General features: G+C 36.2%; 1 protein-coding gene across 30 annotated transcripts in view; it reads left to right on the top strand.

The window, feature by feature from the left end:
• The window catches only part of MAP2 (microtubule associated protein 2), a 310,528-nt gene that overhangs the window by 201,343 nt on the left and 91,806 nt on the right, over window positions 1-17,379 (top strand). The window lies entirely within an intron of this gene.

Here is a 17,379-nt window from a genome sequence, read left to right as displayed (position 1 = left end):
CTACATTTTGAGTAGTTTTTATCAAAATTTACGGAATAAAAATAACAGTGCATTTACTGAACAAGCTGTAAATGCATAGCAGGTAAACTTTTATGTTTGCATTCGTTCCTCACAAAATTTTTGCATGAGTAAATAAAGGAATATATACACTTTAGCTCTGTTACAAGCAGAAGCAATATTTTCCTTTATTTTACATCTTTCTTTAAACCCAAAATTCCTATGATAAAAGCATAATAAAATTATGGAAAGATTATAAATGAATGATTTCTTATTCTAGGAAATATATTCCAATTTAGTTTTTTTAAATTAGAAGTACTGAATATATAATCTTAAATTGGCCTCAGCAGTATTCACTTTCTTGCTTTTATTATTTGTTTTTAAGCAAGAAAATTTATAAGATGTTTAAAGCAAAATATAAAAAACAATTATAGTCCGGGTGTGGTGGCTCACACCTGCAATCCCAGCACTTTGGAAGGCCTAGGTGGGCAGATCACAAGGTCAGGAGTTCGAGACCAGCCTGGCCAACATAATGAAACCCCGTCTCTACTAAAAATACAAAAAATTAGCCAGGTGTGGTGGCACACACCTGTAATCCCAGCTACTGGGGAAGCTGAGGCAGGAGAATCTCTTGAACCTGGGAGGGGGAGGTTGCAGTGGCCGAGATCACACCATTGTACTCCAGTCCAGGTGACAGTGCAAGACTGTCTCAAAAAAGTACATTTATTACAGCAAATACCTAAGTATCCACTGCACAGATTAAACAAATGCTAACATTCAGCTATATTAAAATCTTGTCTAAAGAAATAAACCATGACAGAAGTCATCAAAGCTCTTCTTGCTTCCTTTTTAGTTTCTTCCATTCTTCCAGAGATGTCAAAACCCTAAAGATAATATAACCTTCCTGTGTGTGTTCTAACACTGCTAAGACATGTGTAAGAAACAAATGTCAAACAATTATTAACATTTTAAAGGTTTACATAAAGGGCATCACACTGTAGATATTCTTTTGCAGCTCATCTTTACCCAATATTATATGTAGAGATTCTTTCATATTGAGGGATGAAGATCTGGTTGATACCTTCTGTTATAAAGTTGACTCATTTTAATACTTTAATCTTCTGGTGCTTAGTATTATTATTTATTATGTCTAAATAACTTTCAGCATTTTAATGTTAAAATTGTTTAAGCATGGCTTGCAAAGCTTATTTGGGAATTATTATAAGGAATTCAAAGTTTTTAATATATAATACCATGCCAATCCTGCTTATGTTTTATTTTTTTCAACTAGAAAAACACTTTTTTATTTGGCTTGTAAGGATTTTACCAATCTAATGGGACTCATGATTTTCACTCTTTTGCCATAACACAATAATTAGAATCTGTTTTATCTCCCTATACATGAAATACTTACTATTCCCAAATATAGTATAAATTACTACCTTTAGAATTTAAAATACTTAAAAGTGAAATACCTTTGGCCCATGTTAGTTGCTCATATTCTCCTAGAAAATAATGGGAAAAACTAAAAAAGAAAGTATTTTTTTCAAATCTTTTTCTAACACTATGGCTAATTTTAGAATTTGTTTAAGGTGAAAGAAATGTTAGTATATGGTAGTGAAATTGTTAGACATAGACTTTCCCAACTTTTATTTTCTGAGGGAAATAAATTATTTTGTCAGAGTTGGGGTAGGAAGAGGAAGAGAAAACTAACCTTTTTGGGCAAATAGGAGTAAATATGAGATTTTATATAAGTCTCTTAGGTCAGAAATGCATTACCATTTTGCACAGGAGGAAAATAAGGCCAAAATACCTCAGGTAACTTACTCAAGATCATATAATGATTGCAGAGCCTGCATTCAAACTCATCCCTGTCAGGCTCTGAAGCTGTTCTGCCTACCAGAAAATAAATTGGAAAAACCTAATCTGTTTGTCACATATATAGAAATTTTATTCATGCCACTAATATTTATTAGGATCCTTTTATGTGAGTTGAGGGTCAATGTTAGGAAAGCAAGGAAGACACAGTACCTAAAATGAGAAACAGTCTATTGAAACCACGAAGATTAATTTAGTGATACCACTAAACGTGACCATTTAATTAGACATTTTTATTTTGCTGTGATATCCTTACACTGTTTACCAGGTGATTGCCTTTGAAATTACCTAGCCATGCCAATTCAGTTAAACTGGATAGGATAATGGGAGTGAAAATGTTTTGCAAATGACAAAATCTTTGCAATCATTTGCTAATATTACTAATTCTCATATTCCGTGAATTTAGAGTTGAATACTTCTATCCTAATACATGCAGTTCTAAATGTGTTTGAAGTTTGAGTCTTACTGACTTATATAGAATTCACATATTTTTCAGCCAAACATGGTGACACACCTGTAATCCCAGAACTTTGGGAGGCCAAGGCGGGCAGATCACAAGGTCAGGAGTTTGAGACCAGTCTGACCGACATGGTGAAACCTCCATCTCTACTAAAAATACAAAAATTAGCCAGGCTTGGTGGCAGGCATCTGTAATCCCAGCTACTCAGGAGGCTGAGGCAGGAGAATCGCTGGAATCCAGGAGGCAGAGGTTGCAGTGAGCCAAGATATTTTTCACACGAAAACCTTAAATATTACAGTGCAGTGGTTAGCAACTCTGAAAGTTTGTTTCCAGCATCCACCACCTGTTAAAGGCATGATTTAATCTCTTTAAGACTTAGAGTAGATAATTACAGTTCCAAGCTCATGCCTATCCAGGATCTTATCATGTCTTATCTCTACCTCTATCATTCATATCCACTGTCTCTCATGTTTACTACTATCATAACCCCCTGTACTCAGTCTTGTTCTTCTACAGTCTATTGTCACATGGAAGTTAGAATTATCTTTTAAAAACATCTTAATCAACTGATATGACTCCCCTATGCAGAATCCACCAATGACTGCCTGTAATAGTCAAAAATAAAGCCCACACTCCTACAATGGCCAACAAGATCCTACATATACTGGCATCTTCTATCTACGTCATCTCAACATGATCTCCTCTCATGGAGGCAGAGACTATGATGTTCAGAGCTGTATTACTAGCCCCTAGAACTACCACTTCTCCTGGTGGATGGACCCTCACTTGCTAAAGGGATGACTAGGTATACAAGGGTTACCATGGAACAATGCAGGTAGATGCTCTGCACACAGAGTACCCTTGAATGCACAACAGTGATAGTCATTGCCCTTTTAAGGATTCCTTTGGTTTGTTTCAACAGAGCGCCATCACATCTGCAATGCTAAAGCACTTTCATGTTTTTGACTCATGATTTTATGGCACTATGAGAAACTTTATTTAGCTGATTTATAATTTCAAGCCATAATGTATAATACCAGAAGAAAGAAAAATGCACATAGACAAATCACGAACTAATTAGCTGGATGAGAAAGCCAGTTGGAGAGCAGGAAATATTTATTATTCCTTGCAGTCTTTTAACTAAATAATAATACTAAGATTTACCACATTTAACATAGGTTAGATTTTACTTTATCTTCAGAATAGATTTATATCTTTTCATCACTTATAGATGAGCAAAGTTTATCCTTTAAGACAATTTTCTGTAAAACGGGCTGGGATTTTTTGTTGTTGTTGTTTTATTTTTATAATATTCCTAGGAGAAGCGCTTGATGAGTGTTTATATCGTTGAGAACATTTGGCAAGAGAAAGACAAACAGTAGAACCACATACCCCAACATTTAAGGAAATGAGAAAGAAAACCTGGTATTTTCACTATCCTCTCTGAAAATAAATACTTTGACTTGCACTGATTACTACTTTATCAGCATTCAACTCCGCTCCGTGGCACTCTGTGTGAATAATTTTAAAGGCAGATTAAGCATTCTAAAAATAAATTCTATTGGTAAATTAGGATATCAGATGCTTCCATTATAAAAGCCTATCCTATTCTGTACTATCAGCTGGCAGTCATATCCAGATCTCAAGCTACTCTGGCTCTTATTGAGCAAGAACCTATTCCAGGGGTGAGATTTTGAAGAGGGATCTCTCATGGTTAACTAGAGACAGAAAGAGGGAGAATTGCCCACATACTCTGGCAGGAGTTAAAATAACAATAACAGCCCTCCTACTTAACAGGCTGAGTCATCAGCACATTCTACTGATTTCTCAGTAATTCTGGGCAGATTGTTTGGGCTGGAATTCTGTAGGCAGAGGTGGGCACCACCTGCTTCAAAAGGCTCTAGTTCTTATTAGGAAGGTGCTGTTATTAAGTCTTGTCTTTTCACAATTTGATCAAATGGAGATAGGAAAAGAAAAATAAATGGTGCTAATGAGCACTTTTTCTGATGCTTAGAATGTTTTAAAATGGTGGTCTAGGCATGGTTACTATGCAATTAGTTCTTTTACTGGCTATATGTCATTTTGCTTAAGCAGAATAAGGAAGATTATTAGATGGTTCCTGAGGGACCTCATAATCCAAGGGCTCAGAAACAGATCTTATGAGAGTCCAGAATCAGGAACTAAACATGGGCCAGGAACCAAGGCCACCATTCTCCCAGTCTCTCTGGGGCTCCTCAGCCTGATTCCTCTGTAGCTCCCTTTAATTCAAGATAGCTATAGATAACCTTTACATAGAGACTAGATTTCCCTACTGCCCATTACACAACCACAGCTCTCAGGTGTGCTTTCTCATGAATGCCAGCTTCAAACAGTATATCAATTTTGAATGACCTGTGCTGCTTAGCTAATAAGCTGTGATCAATGGAATAGACCGGGTGGTACATATATAGTTGCCAGGATCCTATACCTATGGGTGGGAAGAAGGAAGAATAATCAGTGAAATGGAGTCTTGATGGTAAGACACCCTCAAACGCTATTAAAAATCTCATGGTACAGTTTATTTATACCCTAAGTCTTCCCTTCCACAAAATTCCCCTTTATTGAATTTCATTGTTGTATAAACAGCCAAAGACTAGGATGTTAAGAGATTAGATGAGCAGGGAGTATAGCCAGCCTCCAAGGGAAAGACAAATGGATAAAGGACTTGTTGCCTGTGGTTTTTGTGTAATTAATACTTTACGGAGTATTTACTACATACTATTTTTTCTTTCTTCTTCACATACTTATGTATATTTTATGGTTGTCAACTTATGAAAACCTGATTACAAATACTGATCGAGAGTCTTTTCCATACTGGTTGGTGCTCTGAAACTGAGGATGTCTAAAAGCCCTTAAAAGTCTTATTCAAGCTCTCCTTGCCCCTTGGGCTAGAAAGATTGAAGGACGCTACAAGCAAAAAAAAAAAAAAAAAAAAAAAAAAGAGAGAGAGAGAGAGAGAGAATAGATGGAAAGCAAAATGAACATCATAGACAAATCTAGAGATAGAACAAGCAGTTTAAGGAAATATTTCAGGTGCAAAGTTAGCATTCAGCCTTTAACTTGCCACATTTTCCTGTAAAAATAAAACTGCTTATAAGATGCATTCATCTGTCTGTCCTGTCCCTTTGATGCAATATGAAAAATGTGAACTTAGCAAGAGATGTGTGGGTATGTGGATGTCTGTGTGTTTATATGCACACCTTAAACCAACATTTCAGTACACATAGCTCCAAAGACCATTCTTCTACAAAATTTAGCATAAATGTGATTATGAGTTTGGGACACTTGAAAACCTCAGTCCTATGGTCATTGAAACCAATTTTAATTTGAGAATAGAGTGTGATATGAGGAACTTAGCAGGCAGACCCTTCAGCTACTGTCCTGTGGACCTCGCTGTTCCTGAGGAGGTAAATGGCCATTTTCCCAGAAGTGGCATGTTTCCCTTTTGTCCCTCAGGCTTCTGCTGTTGGCAAAAAAATGTAGTTAACAAGGAAACATTTTTCTTAATGGTTATAATTTAACCGCAGCATAATACCTGCCTAATTCTCACTGAAATAGGTAAACAAATATATAAACTTCTTTTTGAGTCAATCATCATTTTACAAGAGAGACAAGAGGATGTGATGAAGCAAAGATCTTTCTAGTTACTCATTAAAAAATATTTTAATTCTACCTTGTTCAAGTCTCTGTTCTATAAAGCATGAGAAATCCAAATAAGGAATTGTGTAGAAGCATGAAACCGCAACATGTGTTAAAAGAAACAGCAAGTCCATTTTAATTGGATTATGTAAGGCAGGAGACTGAGTTGAGTCAAAAGGGGTAAATTGAAATAGAATTGTGGAGATACTATAAAACCTAACCTAGGGGCATGTACTTTATTCATTAGATAGTGGAGATTCAGTAGGCAACACGGTCTCTGGGCAGAGGAATGATGTGATCAAACTTGAATTAGGAAGTTGGATTACACTGCAAAGATATGTAGAATGAATTAGACAGTAAATTCTGAAGCAAAAGAAAATTGGAGGTTTACATCACTAATATGTGTTTACACCTTCAATATGTGGTGGTGGACAAGAAATTGAATGGAAAAGAAATCTGTAGCTAAGGATTACAGTCAGGACTGGAATTATGGACTAGGTATTCATCTACCTATCCAGTATCTGAAGTATTTGGAGTGAAGGGCCATGGAGAAGACAATAACGCCCAGAAAAGAGCAAAGAACATTAGGGAACATTCACATTGGTGGGGAAAAGTGGAGAAACGGAAAAAAATTAGATGGATATTTAGAAGAAGGAATCATGTCATGTTAGAACCAACGTTGTTATTACAGGAAATGACATTTAAGTCAAGGAGAAGACAGAACGAACAACAAAAAGGTGTCATACTTCATGCTCAGTAGGTTCTCAGTGACTATTAAGAGACAGAAAAACAACAGTAACTACAAAGTCTCTATCTTCAACTCCTTCCCTCAGACCACCAAACACAAACTTTCAACCATGCTCTGGCCATGCCCATCCAGATATGCAGTTGTCAGGCATCACAAACTCACATGTCCCTCTGTGTTCTTCCTGGCACCCAAAGTTTTAATGTACCTCCATTGCTATCCATCAAGATGTCCAATTAGAAATCCAAGAATCTATTGTTTAATCCTAAATTTGCTTTAATTCCTAAATTTGGCCAGGCATCAGATTCTGAAATATCTCAGAAACCTGAGCCATCCTCTTCCTCACTCTTACTCTCTCAGTGCATCTACCAGAACCTTTCAATGGCCTTTGATTAGTTTCCCTCTTCCTGACTCCTTTATAAACTGACTCTCCTCCATGCTGTCACTGTATAATTTTCAGTGTATATTGGTCATTTATTTTTCCTACTTCAAATTTTCCTACAGTCTAAAGCTCCAAACATATTAAGTGCCATTTAGAACAGGGGTCAAAGCATCTGTTTCTGGACAATCTCCAGTCTTTCCTTTCTACTCAATTGCCTTTTCTTCATTCTAACCTCAGCAGGTGACTTGTTGCTTCCTCAATTTAATTATTTATTTTTGTATGCCACGTTTCTCTCATGTTACGATCATCTTTGTTATTTCTGTTACTCCTATCTAAATACCTGTGTTCCCCTGGTCTGCCTTACAGAAACCTATGTCTGTTCAATTCAAATGTCATTCCTTCTATGAAGCTTTTTCTCCAATCCTAAAAAAGTGGTATTAATTGTACCTTTAGGCAATGAGGGGCATCTGTAGCCTTTTAAATGTATCTGCACTATAGAAAAATCATCTTGGCATGTCATTATTCCTATCCACTTGGTGAAGTCTCAAAGGCAAAAGTTTCACTGCTTCCAAAACCATGTTATTAGATTTTAAACAAAACAATATTTAATAAATTGTTGTTAATAGTTGTTATTAAGTTATGATTAAAGGAATGAGTAGGTGATAAACAAATGGATTAAAGAGGTGAAAAGACATGAGCTGTAGCCTTGAGATAGCAGATTTACAAAATAGATTTTATGGTGATGGTTACTGTTTATCATCCTTTCATGTAGTAGGGGAGGGGGGTTTGTTTTGGGTAGGAAAAAAGACTAGGTTTGTAGTCAGAAAGCAAGAAAAGGAGGAAGACGTTGTACACATGTACCCTAGAACTTAAAGTATAATAAAAAATTAAAAACTAAAAATAAAGAAATACAAAATTAAAAAATTTAAAAAAAAAAGAATTAATAGAAAGCCAGCCATGTAATCAGACCCTGGTAGGTTCTTTGCTTATGTCATCTCATACAATTTTCTCAGCAACACTAAAAAATAAAGATCCCGGTTTTATGGGTGAAAAAAAAAAAGGAAAAGGAGGAAGAATGAGCTGGTATTGTGAGACCATGAGGGGATATTTGACAAAGTTTTGGAGGAGGCGGGAAAAGATATGTTAAAGAGCAAATAAATTAACAAAACGAGGGCCACCCATTCCTCTAAAGAAAGGTGATAACGATGAGGGCAAATGAAGAGTGCCTAGAGAGACAAGACGTATACCCTTTGCAGGGCTTCTGTTTTTTACCATCTCAGGAAAAGGAGGGCTTTCACTTTGCCTTTGGCAAACATCAAGCTGTCCTAAGATTCCCTGAATGTGTTTGCACTTTCTGTCCCCACGTTGGCCAGAAAGCAGATGTTACAAAAGGACCAACCCAGAAGCTGGGCCATCTTTGCTCCAGCCACACCAGAGAAAGGCATGAAGAGAGAAATTCAGGAAGAGCTGCAGGAAATTCTTGCCTCAAGTCTGCTCTCTCACTTCTCCCACTCCACCTCCCACAGGGTGTTCTAGGTGCTGTCAGGATTTGCTGTGCAGGCAATAAATTGGGGACAGTGACTTAAATGTTTCATTTAATCCTGCTACATGTATTAGTCTCATCTATTTTTTGGAAAATCTCATTATACTTTTCTTCAAACCAAGTGTCTTAGCTAGGATTAGCTTATTGCTATAACAAACAGATATAGAAATGCATTCTAACTTTGTTTCTTGCTCACCCAACAGTCCAGTCTGGGTGTTCCAGTTAAAACGTTGTTTGTCCTCTTCGTAGTCAGCCAGGGTCCAGGCTTCTTCCATGTGTGGCTTTGCTTTTTCATTTTCTTCATCCAGTGAGTGGAAGGGAAAAGACCAAGGAGGAGCAAAAGGCAGTTGTGCATGAGGTGATCTTGGAAGTGTACGCAGCACTTCTTTCTGTTCACCTGCCATTGGTTTGAACTCAGTCATTTGAACACACCTAATTGCAAGGGAAGTTAAGAAATGTACTCTAGCTATATGCTCAAAGAAAAGGGAAAAAAGGTTTTGGTAAATGGTTAACAGTCTCTGTTATACCACAGGAAAATCTGTCTACAAATTAATATATTTGAATGCTCAGATCAAATAGCTCAAGCTGTGGCAAAAATAGATGTCAGTTATACCATAGAGATAAGAGTGTGGATTGTAACTTCAATATCATGTTAAAATAGTAAATGTATTAGATACACCAGTTTATTGAACTTAATTCTTACAATAATAGAAAAAGCAAGCATTTTGCTTAGGCAACATAGCGAGACCTCATTTCATCTCACAAAAAGTAAAAATAAAAATTAGCTAGGAATGGTTGCACCTACCTGTAGTCCCGGCTACTTGGGAGGCTGAGATGGGAGGATTGCTTAAGCCCAGGAGTTGGAAGAAGCTTGAGAGAGCTATGATCATGCGACTACACTCCAGCCTGGGTGAAACAGCAAGAACTCTGACTCTAAAAGAAAAAGAAAATAATAAATCAGATATTCTACATAACTCTCCTTATAGAAATAATCATTGTTTCCAAAATTATAATGACTTCAAAACCATAGTGTCTATTGCCATTCTTGGTTTCTTCAGTAACTTCTTATTAAAGGAATCAATTGATTAATTAATGTAGAAAGCCTCATTGTGGAACAAAATAAATATTTGTACTTTAATGAGTTTCTAAAATTTATCATAAAAAGACAAATTGGCATGGCCAACTAAAAACTCATTTTTTTACTGAAGAAGGATATATGCCCTCTTAAGGAAAAATAAAGAGTAAAAGTATAATAGAAAAAAAAACCTGAGTTGATACTTTTGCAAAAATGTTTAAAAAATTGTGATTTTTTATGAACTTACAAATAACCATATATAGTCTTGACATGATATTTTGTATTTGCTCCATCCATACTGTTTATTTGGACATTTATAAACATTACTATTTACGTGGAGGGTAGCAGTGCACCTGGTTTATATGAAAGGAATATAGTGTGTTACAGTGTTGCATGAAAGCTGTTCTGTTGGATAAATATTCTACAAAATAAATTTATCTGCTAAATAATTCTATAATTGAGTTTCTTTTTCCTGTGACAGCAGAATGCTTGGGTGTTTGCAAAAATACTGCATTGCAGTAAGTGTGTGATCACTGGTTTTTCCCTGAAAGTTAAAACTCATTTTCTCTTTGAGAGTAGGTGCCCATTTAATAGAATTCTCATGACATCAGAGGGTATTTCAAAGGGAAGAAAACTGGCCTTTCCTACAAGCATGTAAGCAAAGACAGTGTGATGTTTTCATCTATGTGAAATTAAGTAGCCAACAAGACCCTAATGTGGCTGAACTCGGAGGCTGATTCCTTCTGAGTGTCTCTGTCAAATCTTTCTTCCTAAGAGGTGTGATAATTTACTTAAACCTAGTCATTTCTTGAGATTTTTAGTCTTTTCTTTTATCACCCACCCTCTGCACTTTGCTAATGAATGTCAAGGACTCCAGTTGTACCATGTGCTCAGTAATTACTACAGAAGGCAGTTTGATTCTGAGACAGTTGTAGTCTCTGTCAGAGAAATTTAGAATTCACTAAAGCAAGTACTTCTGTGAGGGTATGCCAAAGCTTGAGTCATTTACCACCATTGTGAACAGAGCTCTAGGAAAGATCCAGTAGTAATCAATCCTAAATAAAAAGCAAAGGGCCAACACAATCAAAAAAGACCTTTTTCTAACGCAGACAGACTGCTGTGGCACTAGAAAGTTCTTCCTACTGGGAAGCAGGGTGTAAGCCTTCTTGTTTTGAGCTTGTGTGTTCCTTTTTGGCATGTGCTGACAATTGGAGTGAGTCCTGCTTTTGGAGTGTGAGAATTCAAGAGAGAACTTTATTTTAAAAGCAAGGGGAATTGAAAATTATAGTATAATATAATGTTATATATACACACACACACATACACTTGTAAGTAACAGAATTGAAAATATAGCAGCATAAGATAATACACTGCATATGCACACTGATACATAATATCCATACACATGTATCTATGGATTATTTAAATATGTACTGTAAGATTTGACTGAAACATGAGGACAGGGAAATTCTTCATTGAAGTACTATAGGGAAGTAACATACCAATGTATATTTTTAATGTAATTTTCTCATGGCAGAGCTATGTAACTATATTACATAGTTCAAAATATTCATACATGGAAAACACACAGAAAAACCTTGTAACTTCATTTTCTCCATGATAGTTTAAGTAATGACAAGCCTGTCCAGCAATTATTGTTTCTGGCATCCAGGATCTACCATGCTTAAGAGCCTACAAAGACTCACCAGCTTGTATAGGATCCTGCAGAGCTTCGTCAGGTGAATTTTTGGAATTGTACATTAAAAATCTAAAAATCACAGAATGTCAAATGAAAGCTCAGAACCTACCTGAATAGTGTTATCTGCAAGCGAGTGTACTGCTGCTATATTCTGCTCTTCTCAGCTCATCTGGAATCCCAGAAAAAGGAGCAGTTCTGGCTGGGTGTGGTGACTCTTGCCTCTAATCCCAGCACTTTGGGAGGCCAAGGAGGGCAGCTCACTTGAGGTCAGGAATTCGAGACCACCCTGGCCAATATGGTGAAACCCTGTCTCTATTAAAGATACAAAAATTAGCTGGGTGTGATGGTGGGCGCCTGTAATACCAGCTGCTCGGGAGGCTGAAGAACGAGTATCATTTGAACCCAGGAGTCAGAGGTTGCAGTTAGCCAAGATCACATCACTGCACTCCAGCCTGGGCAACAGACTGAGACCCTGTCTTGATAAGACAAGATAAGATAAGATAAGATAAGGTGGAATGAGATAAGATAAGATAAAATAAGATATGATAGGATGATATGAGATGAGATAAGATAGGAAAAGAAAAGAAAAGATGGGAGTGAACAGTCCACAATGGTCCTTTTAGGGATGCTGTTACCAGTAATACTTGTAACCTAACCATCAGCCTCACTGGTCCCTTTCTCTCCTCACTTACTACTGTCATTAAAATATAAAATTACTGTCCCTTATTCTCGTGATGGTTATGGTGAAATGTTAAACATATGTTCGGTTTAATAAAAAGTAAATGCCACATGAGTGTATGGAAAAATTAATATGTCTCCTTAAATTTTTGTGATTTTTTAAAAATTTGTTTTATTTTAATATTAACAATCTTTTTTGTGTTCTAAATATTTTTTTAATTCACTCTTGGCTAGGTCCTATTTGCCTAACTTGCATATGATGGGTCTATTTTTATAGCTAAGTATTTTTCTACAGGCCCACCGCATAATATTGCCACATCTATTAAGACTTTTCCAAATAAGATTGAAAATATATTGGAATATATGCAATTAATTTTTGCAGAAAAATTAATTATTTTGGCAATGTAAGTCCTTGAATATTTTTTCTAGCTCCATTTTTTAACATCTCATAAATGTAAATGAATTGTATACATTTCAGGCCTGGAGGATTTAGCAAATGTATGCCCCATCATACCCCTCCAGAAGTTTGACAGAATACAAGTAGCATGCCATGGAAATTAACCTGATTTCTAGAATTCACTCTGGGGCACACTAAGATAAATCTGCTCAAAGAGAGAAGTCAAACAGTGTATGAAGGCTTATCCAGTTGGATCAAACTTGAGTTGCAAGGGAATTTCAAATGACAAGGATTCTCTGTATGCTTCCTTTTGGCCCAACTCAACTGATATTGTGAATAAGGCTACTTTCAACTTAGAATTCCTCTGAATCACAATTACAGCTGCAGTGGGCACAGCACAACACAAGCAGCCTGCCCCAATCCCCCCAAAAAAAGAAAGAAAAGAAAAGAAAGTACTCTGCTTTATATGACTCATACCTTACTTATATATGACTAATACTTACCTTTCTCTGGAAAAAAGCGAGTGTTTAACATAATTAACTAGATTGTTGATGCTGCACAGATGTAGTAGGTTAGTATACTTTAAAATGCATATAATACAAATGTTTTGCATCCATCTATTTTTTTTAAATATGTATGATTCAGAAGGTTTTTATTCGTGTAGTACCTATTTTATCCTCTATTATTGCATTTACTGTGTTATAATGTATGTTTTTTCAAGCACATCTGCCTTTCTGAATACAGTGTAAGCAGCTTATTGTCAGAGTCTATATCTTAATCATCATCATTTTCCTAATGCCTAACAGCGTTCCTGATATAAACCTGGTATTCAATAAATGATCACTGAATAAGATACTAGAAACCAACATAAATTAATTGATGGATTGATAATGATCTTAAAATTAAATGAAGGCCTGATACATGCTCATTATAGATCATTATCAATCTATCAATTTATTTATTTTGCTTTCTATTACATAATTCAATAATTATTTATTGAATACCACCTTTATGTCAGGCCCAGTGCTTTGGTCATTTAGGCCCTCTGTTGCTTAAGCAATCCTCCCACCTCAGCCTCCCGAAGTGCTGAGATTACAGGCATGAGCCACCATGCCTGGCATTAGCACAAATTTTAATAAAAAGGAACTCTTTGGGACATCATGTGTGACTGGACCACAAACTGAATTCAAAACATAATAATGTCAATACCCATCAAAATTGTATAAAACATGATATTTTATCATTCTTTTCAAAACAGATACATGTAAATAGATGATAGATAAGTACTGTAACTTTAATTCATGAAACAGTCTGTTAAGTTTGTTAGACTGTATTAATTTGAGGATTAGGTTTTGTTTTAATTAATTAATTTTTTTGAACATAGAATCTAGCCCCTTGTTTCAGTCCCACTCACACTGCCATAGCTCAGGTCCAATTCCTTTCAAACAACTGTCTCTGAGAAATGTTTCTGTCTTTAGTCATGTCTTCTTCCAATTTACTTTCCATCCCACTGCTGGATCAATCATCCTAAAAACTAAGCTTGAGTGTGCCATTTTCTTCTCTCCATCTTTCATGGGCATCCCATGGCCTTCAGGACGGAGCCCAGGCATGGCTCATCGCATCCCTTTACAATTCTGCCATTGCCTGACCATCGGCCTCATTTCCACATGTCCCACTTCACTTCTATTCCATAGTGAACAATTTTGTACTTTACATGAGTTCACAGCCTGGTGAGGGAGATATAGAGTAGAGAGGACCTCTGACCCAGAGTGAGGGCTGGAGTTATGGAGATGCCAGAAGATGCTCATTTTGGTATTTTTCTAGAAGGTGTTGCCTAACCCAAGTCTCAAAAACAAACAACAAAAACAAAAATGTAGGATTTGGTCATCTATGCTCTTTCTTCCTAGAAAGCTTCTTGTCGTTTCTTTGATTACCTCCTACTTGTCCTTTAAATCCTCCTCCAAGCAGTGTTGATTGACTTCCTAGTGTGGCAGGAGGTGTTGATGTACCTCCACAACTTCCCATCCTTATCACCATCACAACATTTACCACACTGTATTATTGCTGTTGGTTTGTCTGTGACCTCCTTCAACATGAGGGCTATATGTTTTTTTCTAGTATTCCCAGTGTGTTCCTACTACTTGATACATAGAAACCTGTCCATTAATTTTTTAAATACAGTTAAAAATAATTGCTTCATGCATTAAAATTTGTAATCTTAGAGTTGGACAACATCTTAGTAGTCACACATTCCAGCCTCCCATCAGTCAAAACCAGAATTGATTGTATAATGTTCATAACAGGATGGTCATTCAGGTTTTGCTTGAACATGTTCACTGATAAGGAGTGCAATAAGGTTCAAAGAAATGCAAAAAAAACTACTATGACTAATTATGCTGTAAATTCGTTTACACTTGTATTTAGAATGTGATTTAATTTGAACACGTTAGAGACAGAGCTTTAGTCAGATGGCTTGGATTGGTGGAGGAAGGATTGTTCATCAAAAGATAAAGGGACAGAGCAGATCCCATAAAAAGAAGGGCACACAACAAATGGTATCTTGCTTGTAATTCCCCAGGACTTTATCCTTCCACTGTCTTAAGTAGCCAAAAAGCCAATCCCACTCATAGAAAACTATCAAGCATCTAATTTTTGAATATATGTTCTAATACATTCTCCAGTTTCAATTCTCTATTCTTTTATTTTGTCTTTTCATGACTGCCATTTCTTCTCCAACTTTTAGAGTTTTGTTTCTTAATTTTATTTATTTATTTATTTATTTTTATTTTTTTTTAATTTATTTATTATTATTATACTTTAAGTTGTAGGGTACATGTGCATAACGTGCAGGTTTGTTACATATGTATACTTGTGCCATGTTGGTGTGCTGCACCCATCAACTCATCATTTACATCAGGTATAACTCCCAATGCAATCCCTCCCCCCTCCCCCCTCCCCATGATAGGCCCCTGTGTGTGATGTTCCCCTTCCTGAGTCCAAGTGATCTTATTGTTCAGTTCCCACCTATGAGTGAGAACATGCAGTGTTTGGTTTTCTGTTGTTTCTTAATTTTAATTCTAGCATCTTCTTCCATGATGTGTAACATGGCCTCCAAGTTTACCTGGATCATGGCCCTGTTACAATACAAGGAAATCTCTAAAGCATCTAGTCCTCAAGTATTGATTATTATTTTTAGATTGTTATCAATCCCAGCCAGTGGCTTCTTTATAATATGGCTCTCAGGTATCTCAGACCCAAGGATCTTCACTCTGTGGTGGTGCAAATACTTATGGCCTAAATTCTGCTTTGTAGTGTCTGCAATTCTAGCGAATATTCTTCAGAGTTGTGAACAAAGAAGATTTACTTTTATGGTACTTTGTTAAGTGAACCTGGACCAACTCTGACAGGTCTTGAATCAGATTCTACACTGAAAAAAGTTTAAAACAAAATACATTATTTATCCAATTCCAAATTATAATTTTCCTCTTAAGCTTTTAATCTTGGTATTTAAATGTATGCTTATTTAATAAAAATTTTCATTAAAATATAATTATTTGAATTTTTTCTCCTTATAAAGAAAAATTCTAATGTAGGGGTCAAAATTTATTTGTTCAGTGGCTCCATAGTTAGTTACGTACTTATGAAACTAACACTCTGGTTTAGCACCATGTCCAAGTTTACGTATCTAGTAAGCGGTAGACCCAGGATTCACCCCTAATTTTCTGATTGAAAATCTGTTACTTATTCCACAATATCTCTGGTACCTAAGTGCAGGTCCTAAATTAAATATCACTGGTAGGGGTGGGAGGACTTCAAAAAAAAGAAAAAAAATTACTGGTAGAGACTAAAGCTCTAAAGCTTTTTAAATATTATTTATATCTAACACATACAGGAGCTATTTATTGGTCTTTCTATATAATAAAAAATAGGCTCAGAAATAGTATACAGCTGTGAAGCATAAGTTGTATACCATGGTCACATAAATACAATTGCCCAGTTTCATATGGTAGGTTGTTACCAATCGAGCAGGTTTATAAAGTCAATGTTGTTATCTGGACTGGATTCTCTCTTTAGCTCTAACCCTATTCCACCAGTCTCACTGCTTTGTGAAATAGCAAGCAATGGAACGGATGCTGGGATTTGACTTCTCCTTCCAGATCTCTCTGGAAGTGTCTAATTTCATTAAATAATTTACTGTATCTGTTCTTAGTTTTTCAGTGTGGGTCAAACCATATACTGAATCCTATTGCTGAAAATGTTCAAATAAAAACCATAAAATGGGCTGGGCACAGTGGCTCATGCCTGTAATCACAGTGTTTTGGAAGGCTGAGGCAGAGGAATTGCTTGAGGCCAGGATCCCAGGCAACATAACAAGACCCCTGTCTTGGTGGTGGGTCAGGGGGATTAGCTGGGTATAGTGATGTGCACTTATAGTCTTAGCTACTCATGAGGCTGAGGCTTGCTTGAGACTAGAGTGAGCTATGACTGTGTCTCTGCATTCCAGCCTGAGTGACAGTGTGAGACTCTGTCTGTGAAAAAAGAAAAAAGAAAAGAAGAAAACACAAAATAATAACAAGTAATAGGTACCATTTCTTAAGCCCTTCCAACTTGTCTGAATTTATTTGTATTATCTATTTCTAGCAATAACCTAATGTTATCTGTGTCTATCATCATTTGAAATTACATGTTGTGCACCCACCAGCTCTCTTCTTTCTAATTGTTTATTAGTCATGGGTATGTGATGAAGAATGATGAGTCATCCTTATAGGTATTTTACAATGAGCCTGAAATAAAGCAGGGAAGATATGAAACAAATATCTGGATTTTCAGCATATCTATTTCATGTT

Source organism: Macaca thibetana, chromosome 12 (assembly GCF_024542745.1).
Source record: "Macaca thibetana thibetana isolate TM-01 chromosome 12, ASM2454274v1, whole genome shotgun sequence".
Taxonomy (NCBI): Eukaryota; Metazoa; Chordata; class Mammalia; order Primates; family Cercopithecidae; genus Macaca; species Macaca thibetana.
This window is presented reverse-complemented; position numbering and strand designations above follow the sequence as displayed.